The 14,614-nt window shown below is 40.8% G+C and overlaps 1 protein-coding gene across 1 annotated transcript in view; it reads right to left on the reverse strand.

Annotated features, from left to right (window-relative positions):
- LOC111874527 (hemicentin-2) overlaps positions 1-14,614 on the reverse strand; it is a 941,243-nt gene that overhangs the window by 617,719 nt on the left and 308,910 nt on the right. The gene's annotated exons all lie outside the window — the stretch shown is intronic.

Here is a 14,614-nt window from a genome sequence, read left to right on the forward strand (position 1 = left end):
ACGAGCGACCGCCGCTTGTCGGCGAAGTTAGTGCCAAATTTAGCGGATAGAGGATGTCACGTAGTCAGCACAACGGATCCCTGAGGCCGTTAATCTCGGTTTTCTAGACCGGAGCCGCTATTTTTCCATTCAAGTATCTCCTCAATTATCCTCACGAGGCTGAGTGGACCCCATTCCAGGCTCAGTACTTCTCAGAAAGTCTGGGAGCTCCGGGAATCGAACCCGGGGCCTCTGGATCTGTAGCCAGGAACTGTGGCCGCTAGACCACAGAGGCGGGCGTCGTCCACAAGATTACACGACGTTACGTGTCAGTAGACAGAGCTCTTCATGGTCATTGTCGAGAGAACCTCAGATACGTCACTTATATAGTTGCTTATAATAGCAACTAAAGTCCCGCTGCTTGTACTGGGCAATAAACTAGACATCGCGAAGTTCACGTTGAGAGTCTGTCAGATATCAGGGGTTAATTCCGTACGTAACAGCTCCACTCACATATAAATTTTGTTCCAGGTCAGCGTCTTCATTTGGCTGCAGAGCGCCGTCTCGGTATGTAGACCAGCCGCTCACACATAAAGTGATGATCGATTCGGGGTTTACAAGTAACCAACTGACGATTCGCTTGATGCTACAAGAAGATTACGCTGCCGTTACCGTCGCCACTGGAACGGAAATGCCATCAGCAGTTGCAGCTCGCAAGAGAGACGGGCGATGAAGGGAAAGATGGAGGACATAAACAGAAGAAAAAGATGTGGAATTGAAGAACGAAAGAGAGTGGAAAACTTAGCTCTGAGAATCTGTAACTCACCCATCCAAAACCTCCTTCCACTGCCTCTCCTATCTGCAAGCTATCACCAAGCTCATACTTTTTATTTTCAAATCGAAGCAGGACGTGGATTGACTGGGAAATAGCTACGGTTTCTACTAACTGGCTCTTAACGCAATAGTGATGTAACTTACACTTTAAAATTTTAATCATAAAGACATAGAAATATTATAAGAATCCTGACTGGAGTAGAAGTCCTGGGTAGTTGATTCAAGGTCTCGTGACTTCCCATAAAAATAATTACACTAGCCATTATCTCGGTTATGAACTTCCGGAACACCCGTTGCTGTATTAGTAGCGTTACCATTACTAAAATTTGCCACATCATGTTAACCCTTTACAGACGTAATCAACAACGTTACTTCAGATCCGAAATGGGCAACTTCATTGCGGAAATTTTTAATACATAAACTATCGAATATTTCCGGATTGCCATCAAATACATTAAATTCTTTCAGAGCCTTCTCCTTGGCTGTTTCGTTGCAACTGAGTTTCCCGAATTTCGCAGCTGCGTTTTATCCGAAACGGAGAAATTCTCCAAAAACCTTCGAACAGGAAGTGAGGGAGTGCGTATCTAGAAATATATATCTTCCCCTTCTTCTCCTCCGTTCAACGTACAATTCCTATATTCTCCTCAGTCAAGATATTTGAGTCCCCGACCAATATTCGAACCCACTACATAATGCATATATATATATATATTTTTTTTAATTCGTTTAGTGGGGGTGGATTCCAGCTGGGTCCACTCGGAACGGCGGCCACTGAGCGACCTATTGCAGCCTGCCCCGTGTGATTATGATGATGGAGAATTTGGTGGAATGAAGATTGGCAAGGGAAACAGAAGTAGTGGGAGAAAACCCGCCCCAGCGCCACTTTTCCACCACAAATCCAACTTGACCAGCCTCGGGATCGAACCCGGGCCGCCGCGGTGGGAAGACAGCTACTAACCGCTTGAGCTATGGCGGGGCCTAATGCATATAACTCAAACACTTTGCACGATCATTATAAGTTAGTGAAACTTAACTGAATGAAGAATAACACATAGTCCCCTTCTTGTATAATAAGTACGACATTAATAAGGCCACTCCATTTTAACATTGTTGTTCATTGGGGATTACTGGGGTTTCGACTACGTCCATCGTCCGATATTTTAAAGAACACTCTAGAATACGGCGTTTCGGAAACTGGATGTTTCCGTCCTCAATCTAGGGAGAGGGGCTAGCGATCCAGTGACTGGTGTTGGTTCTTTCCAATGGACCGAGCAGAGTAGGTATCTCGTACCTCCACACCTGAAGACGGATGAATCCAGTTCCGAAACATTGTGCTCTCCAGTGTTCTTTAGAATACCGAAGCCCAAAATCCCAGTAATCCCAAACCCTATAGAATCTAATTCACGTTCATGGTGGAATATCTGAAATTATGTATAATTCATATTAATGGCAATATTAAGAAGTGAAACCAAATAACCATTATTGCAAATTTTTGTATGGTCTTTTACGTTTACTGTTTTCAATCTCAGTCTACAAAGACGTTTGTCGCTAGTGGGGAGACTATTTCTTGAAAGGATTCTGACGATGGTGTATACTCTACTTCTTTTGGCTTATTTTGGACTTCACCCATCGTCTGGTATGTAAAAGACAAAAGACCACGACGTTTCGGAGACTGGATCTGTCTCCGTCTTCAGGTGGATAGGGAAGAATAAACCTACTCAGTTGGGCCCGTTAGAAAGAGCTAGTCTCAATCACTGGACCAGTGGTCTCCGAAACGTCGTGGTCTTTTGCCTTTTACATACCAGACAATGGGTGAAGTCCAAAATAAGCCAAAAGGAGACTATTTCTTGTACTTAAACACTACGAGACATAGACATGTGCGGAAAAGAACTACAATTTCGACATTTTTAACTTCAACAGCAGAAGGAAGTAAGTGATTGGCCGCTCTACTCGCGGGGGAAAAGACGAGGCTAGCACTCATTGAACAGGAGGTCCCAAAACTAGATTATACAAGACAAGAAAAAAATTTCCAAACTATAGTCGTCCAGCCCATGTTCAGTCGCTATTATATCCTGATCACCTTTTTAGATGCCTCGTTTGAATGAAGGAAATTAACTTCAATGTTTAATAAAAAGCTTCTTTACTAACTAAGGGACGATCAGTTTTTGGGAAACAATCAGATCCTCTGAGTTAGCTATTAGATACACATAGATAAGTGCTACAGTGTAGCATTACAATTTCCATAGCTTTCTGTGTATATCTTGGCGCTCTAGTCACGGAGAGAGAAAGTTTAGCAATTCAAACATCCTAGTGAAAGAAGTTCTAATCATCGTAGTATGAGACATAGGAAAGAACTTGAAATACAGCAGAGGTGAGGGAGTGAGGCTGTGCTTCAGTGCCGTTACAGAATAATCCCTGAAAATAAGCAGTTGCTATGGGAACTTGTAATGAACACTGCCACGCAACGTACACAAACTATTGACACACGACAAAGTTTCAACCAAAATGAGAGTAATTACGGTTTCCCAGAGGGAGTTCCTTAAACTATCAGCACTAAATCATGCTCACAGGAAGATAACTTCGAAGTTTATCTACATTATTGCGGTAATGCATTTTTCATATATTTAATTAAAATCTCCGTCTGATGGAAAGCGTGAGATGAAACATACAATGAAGGCACTTTCGCTGTAATGTCGAATATTAAGATTAGAATGTGATAGACTTCAAGCGGATGATATTTCTTGTTCAAGTTACGTTACTTCTCTTCCATCCCAGACGTGCATACCCTAAAGGAACAGAAGTCGGGATACAGGCACTACACAAGACAACATAAGTACTGAAGACTGTAATATAATGCTCAAGAAATTTTAATTTTGTAGCTTCTTTTTTAACCGAAACACTTCTACGGCGTGTGCACCAACTTTCGATTTTTATTTCTACTTCCATTCGACGTCAGAACCGGCTGCATTCCATCGCGAATCCGGTTAATTGTCACTGAATTCACCCACTCAACAGACTACAATGGATGTGTATTAAATACTTATAAATATCGGAAAGATTATATTCTCTAATATCCGTAAGTGGTCTCAATGGGCTTGTAGAGAAGGATTATGATAATGGAGAAACAAGTGCGTATGTATTGTCACGTGTCCGGGTATCCGTGACAAATAATTGTCGATTCTGGATTAGACGGATCTGTTTATTGGATAAGTTTAAGTTGTAACCACAGAGAATTATAACTCTCAAAATTATTACTGAAATAATAACACATAAAGCAAAGTCTTCACACTTCGATTCTAATCACAGTTTGTAGCCTCCGGGACACTGCTGTTGGATTCTGTCTGTCTGTCTGTCTGTCTGGACGCCCTTCTATTGTTCGATGCTCGTTGGTTGGAATATATTTATGTATTCGTCTCCTAAAAACGGCCCAATCTGTCAGAGTATGTATGTATTTTCCCGGGAGGATCACGAGCGCAAGGTACAAAATAGTCACGCCCCATGTTTGCTCGCTAGGCTAAACCTGCCAAAGTGTTAGGAGTTAGGTTCACTCTGTATTTGCTTGTATTATTACAGTCTCACCTTTGTCTTCCTTTGTGTTGTAATTAAAGTGTAACATCAAAATACAGCTGTACTGGATCCTCCAACATTACATCCGTATTTCGAAAGTTAAGTAATGTTTGGGTTTGTGTTGGGACATGGAAACATTCTAAAAATAGCGACTGGTGAGAGTAACTATCCTTTTCGGAGCCAGGGTCTATAACCGGGAAAATAACAAAGACAGAGTGCTGAAGTTAGACAAAGGACTATTTTATATGCATAAAGATTAGGACAGATTCTCTGCATATACATCACATCTGCGATACCGAAAATAACAACATAGTTTACATAACAACCCAGAATTCAGTCGAAACTTAAAGAGAAACTACACTTATTCTTCCTATCACACTCATTCTCATTTTGATAACTATAAGAGCACAAGGGATGAACTAATATGAGATTGGAGAAAAATGTATAAAAGGAACTTAGTTACTCGTACTCTTCGCCCGATATAATTGGGATGGCCAAATCAAGGCGAATGAGATGGGAAGGACATGTAGCATACACAGGGAGAAGATGAATGCAGACAGGATTTTGGTGGAAAGCCAGAAATAAAGAGATAATTAGAAACACATTCAAGTTGGTGGGAGAATATTATTAAAATGGATCTTATGGATGAAGGACATGTAGCATACACAGGGAGAAGATGAATGCAGACAAGATTTTGGTGGAAAGCCAGAAATAAAGAGATAATTAGAAAGACATTGAAGTTGGTGGGGGAATATTATTGAAATGGATCTTATGGATGAAGGATGACGTGGTATGGAGTGGATTAATCAGGATTAGGATGGGAGACAGTGGCGGACTCTTGTGATCAAGACAATGAAAACTCTGGTTCCGTAAAATGTAGGGAAATTCTTGAGTAGCTGAGGGAATGGCAGCTTCTCGAGAAGGACTCAGCTGCATGGAGTTAATAGTGCCGTTTACTATTGCTGAAACGAAAAGTAATTAGTAAGAGTATAGGCAAAGAAACTGTTGGTGTAGATTACAAAATCCAGGAGACTAATGATAAGTTTAACTTAATATAAACATGGAAGGGCTAACTTCTCCTATTAGATATAAAACAACCGGTAACTATGCTGATAATTTATGTACAAAAAATAAATTTATCTCAGATATGCTGGGTTACAGTAAGGGAATTAAACTGAAAATGAAGATTGTTTAAATTCAAAATCACGCACTTGTAACAAATTAGGAGACCGAGTTATTTGACATGCAAAGCTAACGTGAAGTCCGCAGTGCAGTAAAACGTTTGAAGTTAAAGGGCTTTCAGCATAGCAATTACTTTGAGTCTGCGCATTATGTGCCATTCACACGGCAGAAACTTTGTCTTTCTTATGTCTTTGCTATGCGGTCTTCCATTTCCTCTCTAGTTTATGCATATATACAAGTTCTTTGCCTTTTCTGAAGTACTACAGAATTTGCATCCACTCGTTCCACGAAGGCCAACGCCGGATATAGCGATGTATTATTCTTCATTAGGATCGCGTGCTCGTCAAGAGGCATAGATTTATTCCACTGCCGTGTTGTTCCTAGTTCTGTTGTTCACGCACTACTGCCATGCTCACTTCTGTGCTCTGTTCTGGCCATTGGTCACTGTCCCACGCTACATTACAGGATTGCATGCCGTGTAGTCTTGGTGCTGTCACAATACTACACCTGTGCGATACAAATAATATAAGGTACATAAGTTGAACTGTTACAGCTCAACATATATCAGGCTGGAGTTAATGTGTCTGGGCTGGAAAACTATTGAGCACGCCGCACGGCAGTCTGGACAGGACGAATGATAAAGTGGTTGCATGGACGGATTTTGTGTTGCATTATGTAATAAGTCACCAGTGAAATAAATTATATCACTGACTATATATTTCAGCTTCTTTTTATTGCTAGTGGGGTGGGACTAAGTCCTTTTTATTGAGGCCACTTCTGGCCTATTGTACCAGGCCCAGATGATAGGTGAGAGTGATTGTGGAGCAATTGATGGAATGAAGATGGGCAGGGGAAACCGAAGAACTCGGAGAAATCCTGCCCTAGCGCAACTTTGTCTACCACAAATCCCACTAGACCAGACTCGGGATCGAACCCGGGCCGCCACGGTGGGAAGCCAGCGACTAACCGCGTGAGCTATGGCGCGGCCTTTCATTTCAGCTTAGTCCTCGCTTCAATTTTGAGTACACGAGTTAGACTATACACGGGTTTTAAAAGCGAAATTTTATTATGATCCACTGAGGACTAAAACTTCTTCCTTAACAAGCATACACGCTTGATGGAAAACAGCCGAAGTCAGATTGAGTGATTAAATCTTCAGAGTTAAACAATGCAGAGTAAAAGTACTTGGCTTCTAAGCAATCTGGTTTCATAAAATGAATTAGAAAAATTAACTATCCAAAATGACTATGAGTGAAACATTAAAAACACATGGCAACACGTCGGTTTAACTATTTTAACTACGTAATTTATTAATTTACTATTGTGTATATGCACATATGCACACCTTGGATGGACTGGTATAATTTTTAACACATCTTAAAACTTTAAACATTTACCAAAATCTTAATTGGATTCAATTTTCTGCTGTATATTACAAACTTATGTCTTACAACTGTCCACGTAAAAACCATCACGGCACTTATAACCCCACTTACAGACGCCTTTCTACTTTGCCAGCCGCCTTAGGAGGTAATAAGGCTGGCTGATGCAGAAACACCTCTGTAAGTGAATTTGCGAAATACGTTTTGAAAAATGTGGGTGGACAACTGCTTGAAAGGATTTTCATGCCCACAAACTTTAGTTCGACATGCAGCTGGCTATTTTTAACAGACAGAGCTGTCGTAGCTCGGAATACGTGGGAGTTAGCTAATGTTTTGTTAATGTAACACTTACAGTTATACGAAATTATTCATGCATAGCAAACGCTGGAACTCTGCAGCCATTACAATTCCATACATTTCGAAAATATATCGAAAATTATCCAATGTGGGCATCAGGAAAGTAATTCTAATATGAAAGTAACGAACAAATGAACTATAATTGAATCAAAAGTACATCTTACGGAAATGCATCGAAAGGTAAATATTATTCACAAATAAAATGCCTTCAAAATCTTTGGCGTATAAAGAGAAACGTCAAATATTAATAGTGCCCCTTCAGGGAATTTTAAGTTACAACGATCCAACAAACTTGTGCACATATATGTTCTAGAGGCACCCCAAATCTACTCACCCAGAGCTAATAATGAGCTGTGTGTTCCTAACCTTAAAACTCAGCTTATTAACCAATTTCTTGTTGATTCTTACGGTTGCCATCAACGAACTTCTGATGTGCTGCTGCCTGACTGGTTTCCGCTGTTTCTTCAGTAGCACGATTCATATTTCCTCCAGAAGTTAGGGAGCGTTATGGGCAACTGTGCAGCAGTCCGGCTTCGTATTACGGAGGTCCTGGATGCGTATCTTAGCATATCCCAGCCAGGAGACCAGCTATCCTGACCCGTAATTCTCCTCGTTTCCATGAGTCTCACCAGGCAAATACCGAGACAGTGCCAGGAATTAAACGCCTCTTTTTCAATTCGAGTCACTAATCATTATATCATAAAAGTTAAATTAGCCCTGTCTTTAATTAATTAAGCACCACGCCAGGAAAGATTATGGAGTTATGAAGGTATGGGTACAACACTGAGGTCGCGCCATAGGTCAAGCGGTTAGTCGCCGGTTTCTCACCGTGGCGGCCCGGGTTCGAGCCCGGATCTGGTCAAGTGGGATTTGTGGTGGACAAAGTGGCACTGGGGCAGGTTTTCTCCGAGTACTTCGGTTTCCCCTGCCAATCTTCATTCCACAAAATTCTCCATCATCGTAATCACCCGGAGCAGGTTCAATAGGCCAATCAGTGACCGCCGTGCCGAGTGGACCCAGCTGGACTCCACCCCCCACTAAGCAAATTTAAAAAGAAATGGGTACAACATTCTTAATCCCGACACTAGATTGAGGTGGGTGGCGAGCTTCACACCCCAGCCGCTTAACCCTTAAGGGAATAGACCCCAATACCCATTGGATAGGAAGCTATGTGGAACCCAGTTCCGGCCTTGAAGTTGTGGAGAAAATTTATTGCCTCTACCAGGAATCACACCCTGATTTCTCGGTCGTCCAGTCCGTAGCACAGTTGCTATATTGACTGAGCTATCCCGAATTGTAATAATTCTACCGTTCGATTATATAAGAAATACGACATTAATGGAGAGGTGTAAACATGTTGACTTGACCACGTGATTAATTCATTGGAGCAAAGTTATTCAATTAGTATATTATTTTCCTCACAAGGGACCAGAATATACAATATGATTCTAAATTATTGTCGGGGTTTCCATTGCCTATAATTTTCAAAGAAGAGGCAACAAAATAAAACTGGCATGTTGATTTGCTTATCACTCTGAAGTATTATTCCTGTAATTAAACTTTATGAGTTATGCTTTCATATTCCATAAGCCGTTTTGCTTTATTTGTCAGATTTGAAATTTACAGGCCACAGAAACACCAAGAATAATTTAGAAACACCATACACATTATCTAAGTTTGTTCATAAGAGGTCGACGCTACACTCTATCTTAATCGGCACAGATGCGATTTGTTCAAAATAACTTTTAACATTATTTTCATGTCCATCCCCACATCTCCGGAGAAGTTCTTTGCTGCAGGTCATCAGGCTAAAATTTTGAATGAATTTCTGTAGTGTATGATGTGCCCAAATGATGAATAACACGATTATCCACCTCCCTGCCTCCTTTCCCTTAGCCTTACATGAGCCTCGCGCATCCATTTGCTCAAATTCCCACAATCCTCCCTCAGTTCAGATAAGAACTCCTGTCCTTTCAGAAGGCGCATTTAGAGCCGTGTCTTGATAAATCCCATCTCTAATTAAACAACAGTCTGACGTTATGAAATGCGGCTCCGTTGCCCCAAATTAACATTACTGTATTTTCTGATGAGTTGTGGGCAAAAAGTCAATTGTTGGGTGCCCTATATACGAAATTCGTAATTGATTTTTCATCTAATAAAGCCAGATACTGAATATCTCATTTACAGGATCGAAAATTATGCTTTTATGGTTAAAATTAACCCTCTTTCTCTTTGATATAATTTTCTGGTCACCGACTAATTACGTACAGGAATGAGGATTAATGGGAATCCCGTAAGAGAAAAAAATGTAATCACAAATCGTAATGTGTGGGCAAGACGGCGACATAACATTTAGGAGTTCCTGTATAACATGATGTCTATAACACGAAATTCTTGCAAGAAGAATTATGCACAAATGATACAGACTCTCCTAAGCTGCATGAACGCCGAAAATTAAAAGGAGCTAACCAAGTTTGTTAATGAGTTACACATACTACACAAGCCCCCTTATCCACCTGCATTCATTTACCCAAGAATTGAGATGTATTGCCGTATTACATCGTAGCAATGCACCCCCGTTTCGAAGAGACCTATTGCCTCAATTTTCAAGGCACAAGACTGAAGATGGAAGCAGAGAGTTTCTTCACTTGCACACTCTTCTCAATTAGTCATACATTAAATCTTCCACCATATTACACAGTTTGAGATACTGAAGGTGCCATTAAAATAGCCGTAAATAAATAGAACCAACTTCAGAGAAGTCACTGTAAAATATTTTTCTCTAACAAGTTCCTTGCTGTAAGTCAGTACAGTCCTTCCATGTTCACAAAATGGCGGCAGTTCACTTATATCAGGAACTGAGGCCCTGAATATTGGCTGTTTTGTGAAATAAATTTAATCCATTGAAAGTTCTTTACATTCAGTGACTGACAGACTTTCTAGTTTTGGAAGAACTTGATTAGAACATCTCCTTTAAAACTTCTGCCAGCAGTCTAAGCTTCAGAGGAATATTTATCGTTGAGTTTGCTTAAAAGAGGACAGTTTTGAACTGATTTCTTAGCATCTGTTGAAAGAAAGGGAAATCCGCATCTTAAGGCTCTTCTTATTCTGTAACATGTTCAGTAATGGAGACTACAGACTTCCTGAATATACCACCATGAAGTCCGTCGAAGGTCTGTTAGCCACTTGTTTTCACTCTGGTACCCTGCTCGCCTTGTTTTCTCGATCCCGAAGATGGACGCGATATCTTCCTCCTAGACGTCTGTTGGCTTTCAGCAGTCTACACTGCACTACTCGTATGACCTAGAGTTATAGCGTCCGAGTGAGGAGAGAGTAAGTAATAAGTGAAACTTTACTTATACTTCGTAAAAGGCCGGTCACGGTAGCCGAGCGGTCTAAGGCATGTACCGTCTTCGCTCGCCTGGAAACCGGGATCGTGGGTTCCGATGTTTCCTGTGAGGTACGAACTGAATTCTTATATATAATTCTTATCCACTGCCGGTCACGGTAGCCGAGCGGTCTAAGGCATGTACTGTCTTCGCTCGCTTGGAAACCGGGATCATGGGTTCGAATCCCACTCAGGGCTTGGATGTTTAGTTTTTGTGTGGGCGTTTTTCTGTTGTTGTGTACAGGTAGAGGCCATGCGAAGAGCTGATCACCCGCCCAAGGAGTCCTACCGAATGTGTAAGATCTAGAAAAACCGAAGTGAAAACGGAGAAGGTCATGGAGGTAGGCCTAGGCCCACTGGGGCTGTAGTGCCAAGGGGGAAAAAGAAGAAATTTAATATCACGAGAATTCTGATTAGTATTTATTGAGGTGCAATGACATTTTTCCTATTTCGATAAAAATCGATCTTTTTTTTCTGTTCTGAAATAACGTGGGACACTTCGCTTTGTCTAATCTGGCAGCAATAGCGGTGAAATATCTTTTATTGAATACAGGGTTTTCACAGCCGTAGTCATGAAGTGCTCTGCCTTCTGCTTTATGAAACAGTAACAAGAATTAGGCACGAAGCAGGGAATATTCCTTCGGAATCGCCAGTTGACATTTCCCGGAATACATTGCATCATATCTTACAAGACGGAACTATTTGGAATATTGTTTGTTCGGCTCTTATCAATCACTTTATCAAGTTGCACTACTTGTCCCCTCACACTAATCTTCCTTACTCGAGTAGTTTTAAACGACACTGTAATATCTACACAGAGTATATTATCAACAAATATTATGAACGGCGATTTTCGCACAGATGGAAGCTGTAGTGTTATATGATACTGTGTATCACATTATTTCTTTGGAGTCAGTAATACCAAGAAAACCTTCAGCTATGACAAGTATCCGGACCAGGGATTCCCCAGTATGGGGTAAGTTTATTATCTACTGCACTGAGGCTTTTCTATGAGATCAAACAAATGTATAACTGATGTGTAAAATATGGTACAGTAACACTTTAAAGCCTATATTTCTCCTTCATAATATATAACAGTTCAGTTCGTACCTCAGAGGAAACACATTACGTCTCCGCTAGAAAGCCCAACCGGTTAACGCTGTTCAAGGAAAGAGTCGCTGTTTATTGTGAGAACCATACGAAACATAGAAGACACTGCATAGTCACAACGCCGCGTTAGGATGTCAGAGCAGGTGGTGCATATAGTAACAATCACGTGTCACAGTGTTGTGTATAATCTCTTGAGTGGCTGACTGCGACTTCGATTCCCGGTAAGAGCAATGAAAATTTTCTCTCTATCGCGATGTCGAAAATGGCTCTGGAGTCTAACCGAAATATTTCTTCGATAGGTAGTGAACACTGGAGCATCAAGATGAACAGTTCCAATGCCGAAATTAAGAATATGTGAAACTGTATCTAAATTCCCTTATGCATTTCCGCAGAATAATCTTTGCCCTCTACATAGGAAATATTTGGGGTCTGGAATGCGATTCCAGTATTTATCACGAAATGAACTAAGGGAACAACGAACACTTCAAAGAAGCACATAATTCAGGGGCCTTTGGAAGAAATTCCCGCGTTCCTTCCTGTGTTAGACTAATGCTGTTTTGAAGAAAGCAGTCTTCAGGGATTTGGCACCGTGTATATGTGGTGTTAACCGACGTTTCGGAGGAACGTATCGCCTCCATCTTCAGGGTAGAAGAAAAAATATAAGAAATCTGAAGGATCTGGAGGCGATACGTTCCTCCGAAACGTCGGTTAACACCACATATACACGGTGCCAAATCCCTGAAGACTGCTTTCTTCAAAACAGCATTAGTCTAACACAGGAAGGAACGCGGGAATTTCTTCCAAAGGCCCCTGAATTATGTGCTTCTTTGAAGTGTTCGTTGTTCCCTTAGTTCATTTCGTGATAAATACTGGAATCGCATTCCAGACCCCAAATATTTCCTATGTAGAGGGCAAAGATTATTCTGCGGAAATGCATAAGGGAATTTAGATACAGTTTCACATATTCTTAATTTCGGCATTGGAACTGTTCATCTTGATGCTCCAGTGTTCACTACCTATCGAAGAAATATTTCGGTTAGACTCCAGAGCCATTTTCGACATCGCGATAGAGAGAAAATTTTCATTGCTCTTACCGGGAATCGAAGTCGCAGTCAGCCACTCAAGAGATTATACACAACACTGTGACACGTGATTGTTACTATATGCACCACCTGCTCTGACATCCTAACGCGGCGTTGTGACTATGCAGTGTCTTCTATGTTTCGTATGGTTCTCACAATAAACAGCGACTCTTTCCTTGAACAGCGTTAACCGGTTGGGCTTTCTAGCGGAGACGTAATGTGTTTCCTCTGAGGTACGAACTGAACTGTTATATATTATGAAGGAGAAATATAGGCTTTAAAGTGTTACTGTACCATATTTTACACATCAGTTATACATTTGTTTGATCTCATAGAAAAGCCTCAGTGCAGTAGATAATAAACTTACCCCATACTGGGGAATCCCTGGTCCGGATACTTGTCATAGCTGAAGGTTTTCTTGGTATTACTGACTCCAAAGAAATAATGTGATACACAGTATCATATAACACTACAGCTTCCATCTGTGCGAAAATCGCCGTTCATAATATTTGTTGATAATATACTCTGTGTAGATATTACAGTGTCGTTTAAAACTACTCGAGTAAGGAAGATTAGTGTGAGGGGACAAGTAGTGCAACTTGATAAAGTGATTGATAAGAGCCGAACAAACAATATNGGTTTATTGTGGCCTTAAATTCTGCTCCTCCCTTCTGGATAATGCTAGTCTTCGTGTTCCTACTTGCCATGTTCGAGACTTCTCTACTTTTAGCCTTCGTCCCTCAAAAAGACACTGTCCCTCTTCTCGTTGAGCCCTTGCTACCATCGTGCAGGGTAAAGATCTCGACATATTTGCACAAGGAGCGGTTTCTCTGAATCATAGTTTACAAGCATGTACCAAACCTTTTACAGTGTTACTGGATTAGTGTTCTCATTAACTACAAATGTGTATACCTCGGCTAATTTTAATTTTCTTATGTAATTGGTATTAATTTATTAGACTTGTTACTAATGTTATGCTATCACTCCCAGTTGTCTTATCTTAGTATCTAGTTGCTAATAGTATTAGCAACATTCATAATAATTCATAATTCATAAATGTATGTATATATTTAAGTCTTCTTTAGATTTATGCTCACTGCTTTTTTTCTGTCATATCTGTAATGTGTTTAATTATTTTTCTGTATCTTTATATACTCGTGCTAACTTTGTAATTGGCCACTGTGCTGTTAAGTTATTGCACGTAAATAAACAGTGAAAAAATGGAGATAACTAATTCATGACACTCCTTGACAGAGAATTCTGCAAATTTCCTTTATCCCGGACTAATTATATTTTCGCGGATTGTTTTTCTGCGCTATTAATCTTGGTTTTATTATTTTCAATCGTTTCTTCTGATCTGTTCGTGCATGAGAAATTACCTGAAATTTGAATTCCTGCCCAATTTCTTCGTCACTCACGCAGTTATTATATCAAATTCTCCTGCTTTATGTCTCCAGCTTCAGACAGCCTTTTACATAACAAGATTTTATTCATTGATTTAGACGGGGTATGGCCGCCCCATAGCTCGAGCGGTTAGTCGCTGGCTTCCCACCGCGGCGGCCCGGGTTCGATCCCGGGTCTGGTCAAGTGGGATTCGTGGTGGACAAAGTGGCGCTAGGGCAGGTTTTCACCGAGTACTTCGGTTTCTCCTGCCAATCTTCATTCCACCAATTGCTCCACAATCACCCTCACCTACCATCTGGGGCTGGTACAATAGGCCAGAAGTGGCCGCA

The sequence above is a fragment of the Cryptotermes secundus genome, unplaced genomic scaffold (genome assembly GCF_002891405.2).
Source record: "Cryptotermes secundus unplaced genomic scaffold, Csec_1.0 scaffold754, whole genome shotgun sequence".
Lineage (NCBI taxonomy): Eukaryota > Metazoa > Arthropoda > Insecta > Blattodea > Kalotermitidae > Cryptotermes > Cryptotermes secundus.